The sequence below is a fragment of the Mizuhopecten yessoensis genome, unplaced genomic scaffold (assembly GCF_002113885.1).
Source record: "Mizuhopecten yessoensis strain PY_sf001 unplaced genomic scaffold, ASM211388v2 scaffold8035, whole genome shotgun sequence".
NCBI lineage: Eukaryota > Metazoa > Mollusca > Bivalvia > Pectinida > Pectinidae > Mizuhopecten > Mizuhopecten yessoensis.
In genome coordinates, this window is record NW_018407346.1 from 782,399 (window position 1) to 786,688 (window position 4,290).

Consider the following 4,290-nt stretch of genomic DNA (forward strand, 5'->3'; position numbering starts at 1 on the left):
GGGCCCCGCCCTGGCCCCAGGGGTTGGGGTAGGAATCCCAATTTTACAATTTTGAAGCCTCATCTACCAAGGATGATTCTAACCAAGTTTGAAAAAAATCCATCCACTGGTTCTTGAGAAGAAGTTGAAAATGTAAAAGTTTACGCACGACGCACGACGCACGACGGACGACGGACGACGACGGACGAAAAGCGATTAGAATAGGTCACTTGAGCAAAGCTCAGGTGACCTAAAAAAGGGATAATTAATAATATAATTAAAATGTCTGACCAACATTGTTTGTATACTGTTGTTTTTACACAGTTTATTCATGTTACTCTTTTTGAAGTTAAAAACGTGTTTTTTTATAATTTTTGCATCAATCGATGCAAACAATTCTCTCATTTTAAAATTTTAATGGGTCATGTTTTAATTTGATTTGTGATCGTTGTATTACAAATGGGCCAAGGACAATGGCTGACATGTAAGTCTAAATACTACTAAGTTTCCATGCCATGAGTTTACTTTGAATAGATCGGGTATACTAGTAGTTGACCCATTATCACATCACCCCTGCCTTAACGGTAAGGATATTCAACGTGGTTTATTGTGCATAGATGTGTAATCAATAGGGAGGATTTGCTAATGTACCTGTGTTTTTTCTTATCTGTCCATACGTATAAGCATATTTGTTGTGCTAATGCAAGGGTGCGAAAATCATCCTAGAGCACTTTTGACTCCATTTTAGTATAATTCAGCATTTAATTAACTCTGATGACATGGGATGGTACCAGACATAAGTGAACATTTTCAAGGTGGAAGGGGGGAGGGGGGTTCCAACAAAGTACAGATGGTTTATAAATACATCAGATAGATTATCATTATTGACATGCATCCCTGTACTTAATTAAGCGCTTTGATCCAGAATAGTATAACAGATGTAATAAACCTAATGTGTTACCTGATTATATGGTTATTGTGTGCTATTTTATAAACTCCTGTCCAATTGAACAATTGTTATAAATTAATGATGAGTATAATCACTTTAAACCGCTGCAAATGTCGAAACACAGTAGGGTTAACCCCATCCTCAGAATAGACGATTTAAAGATATTTTTGAACGTTTTCTTAAAACGCATGGTCACTCTAGATCTGTCTTCTATTGGTGACATTACTGAGTCATGACGAAAAACCTAAAACACCGCAGCCCATATTCATGAAACTGGTTTCAAGCTCAATCATAGATTTTGTGCTCTGGCCGAATTTCTTGTTCCCGTAATAAATTATCAGGAAAATCTTATTATGTCAATGATTTAGAAACGACACCCGCTAGGCACACCACAGAGCATAGCTTGAGTCCTAGCAGGCCCCAAGAGATACTATATACATGTAGCTATGACAAGCCATAAACATGTATACTTTGACCACTAAAATTAAGACAGAACAATAAATATCACCTGATATGAATACTCTGAATTAAGTCATGGCATCTTACAGGAATCAATGTAAACATGGAATTCACATCTGGTGCCCTACTAAATATACTTGGAGTCCCTACAAAGTGAACTCCAATGCTAATTGGACTCGGAGTGAACTTGGTGTATGCATGTATTTGTGTACCTAGTGTACATGTACCTGTACCGCTGACAAGCTGTTTTGTCCCCACATTCTATCTTGTCGATATTGCCCATATCCCTTACAAATGTAATGTAAAAATGAAATTTTAAATTACACATGAACACATATTCTTGTAATCATATCATACCATTATACTTACGACAAAGTAGCTTTAAACCGGCTTGTTCTGCGTTGATTTCGTATTGAACAACACAGTGAATACTACACTGCCCACAGCAGCCATGTAAAAGACGGTATCCTCCTCCCGCGATATGCTCTGATCCAGGAAGTTTGAATAAATTAGCTTTGTTGAAATTCAATGGCTGGCGTCATTGTGCGATGACAAGAGATAACCTAACACCCACTGTCTTGTTTGATTGTAAAATAGAAATAGACTTGGTATGTTAGATTGCTGTAGGTTCTAGTGGGTTACGTTAGTTAATATACTTACGGATTCTAAAATAAGTAGTGTATTATATGAGGTTTTGAAACATTTGTCTTAAGGATTGTTTGTGTTTTACGTCCTATTAACAGCTATATTGTCATTTCGGAAGTTACAATGTTTAGATGGTGGAGGAAAGCCGGAGATCCAGGACAAAAACCACCGACCAACGGCCAGTATATGGCAACTGCCCCCACGTAGGTCTCGAACCCACGACCCAGTGGTGGAGGGCTAGTGGTAGCAGAATGTCAGACGCCTTAACTACTTGGGCCAACGCGGTCCCTAAGGAAACATGTACCGGTGGCAGAGCCTCTAACAAAAGCTATGTAAACTTTTCTCTGCGCTAAGGCAATACTTTAAGAAAGCATTTCTGAATAAAAAAAAAATCCCTTATATCTTTCAAACGTTTTTGTGCCTTTTGCGGAGTTAACGAAGCTTTTTCGGATTTTTTTTTTCATTTGACGGAAAAAATACACATAAAAACAAATTCAACTGTAAACATTTTTGTATAAATGTAAAAAGGATCGCGAGAGAGAAAGAGCGAGTTGGAGTTGTCGCAAGAATGGTAGACTTGTACCCCCTGCCTGAACCAATACTTCTAAATGTAAAAAGCAAAATATTGCAAAGCAAATACACAGTCCCCGACCAGGTATTTACCGAGCTGTACACCTATCTCAGAATATGGGTCAAAATGACTCTGTAGTCTGCACTCTGCCCAAGACGTACTTGCATACCAGATTTGATTACTTCAGTTGAATGTATAAAAGATATGCCCTGGACAATGTTTTTCAAAGGATAACGTCAAAGATCAAACATAGTTCACAGTCTCATCCTTCGACTCTTGTACTCTACTCTCAACCATACCATGGAGCTCTTGTGTCGAAGTTGTGTCATCGGCGAAATTTTTCACAGGTTGAGATCAAATAGTATAGAAGATATGTCATAGATATGTTACTGAAAATATTGTGACAAGCGAATGTAATTGCTACCAACATTTGAACAATAAGACCTGTTATTAATGTATATAATTGAAATAAAAGAACAAAAAAGTATATTTTATTTGTTATGTTGCCCCTTATATAACAACATGCATAAACCAGGGATCGAAATCATCGTGTCCTGTTCTTATAGAAAAGCATACAATACCTATGAGATCGTTTATGTATATAACATGCGTATTGCATTCGAATATACCTGGAATTCTATAAATAGAAATATAAATTTTTCATGTAAAAACAAAGATTGAAAACACAATATGTCACAGCAGCGTAAACGAACAAGGACAAAGTAGAAGTCAAAACGACAGAAATCAAAACACATCCTATAACAGAATACTGAAATTAAATACTGAAGGTAGCCATGATATCATATGTGCGTGTTATTTATAGAAACATGAAATCCTGACAAGACTATTTATTCACATTAACACTGATAATATAGCTTGTCTAAATTCAATGTCAAAACAAAAGACAGCACAGATACATTGTAATACAATGGAAATTGTATACGATGATATACTGTAGAAGAATACTTACAGGTGCGTCTCACAACTTCGATAGGCTGTGTATAGGTGTGTCTTGCTGAAAACAAGGAAGTAGCGTTCGTTAAATAATTTGAGTCGAGGTCAAAGTTGAAAAAAGGTTTTATGGTAGACACTTATGAACTGTTTTGATAAATAAAGTCAACCCACTTTTAACTTCGTTAATAATAAAACTAAAGATGATGTAGCTCTAGACAGAGACAGAGACAGACAGAAAAGACAGAGACACCGCCAAAAATAGAGAGTTTTAGAATACAGATAGCAGTGAGGTAGCACCAGATTGCCTTTCAACAACAATTCGACCTCGTTCAATTAGCAAGGGTCCAATAAAAAGGCATTGTTCCGTTGCTAATGATCGACAATATGCTACAGACACCATGATCCTAAACTACGAAAATGTCCAAAATTTTAAATAAGTAAAACCAGTGCAAAATATAAATTTGATATGAAGACACTTAAAAAGGAAAACCAGGCGTTCCGGGAGGGTAAGTGCTGTTAGATTTATCGACGATGCCAGCTATGTAAATATAGGTCAAATCCACGAAAATATAGGTCAAATCAGGTTATTATGAACATAATCAAACATTTCAACCTTCATGTGGCAAATATGAGTAAAATAGTTCCAAATTAAATCATGGAAACCATGACTCTTTCTGAAGTCTGTGTCATTTTATATCTCTACAAGCCCGGGCCTATATTCATGAAACCGTTC

General features: G+C 36.6%; 1 protein-coding gene across 12 annotated transcripts in view; it reads right to left on the minus strand.

Annotated features, from left to right (window-relative positions):
• LOC110454713 overlaps window positions 1–3,653 on the minus strand; it is a 30,960-nt gene extending 27,307 nt beyond the window's left edge. For 10 of the 12 annotated variants that reach the window (XM_021504371.1, XM_021504375.1, XM_021504373.1 and 7 more), the window contains exons 1-2: window positions 3,574–3,653; window positions 1,757–1,873 (exon numbers count right to left, since the gene is read on the minus strand). The gene's annotated coding sequence lies outside the window, so the exon portion shown is untranslated. Of the gene's footprint in view, window positions 1–1,744; window positions 1,874–3,573 lie in introns of all 12 variants that reach the window. The other 2 variants (XM_021504368.1, XM_021504369.1) reach the window with 2 other exon arrangements.
• Between the last annotated feature and the right edge of the window lie 637 nt (window positions 3,654–4,290).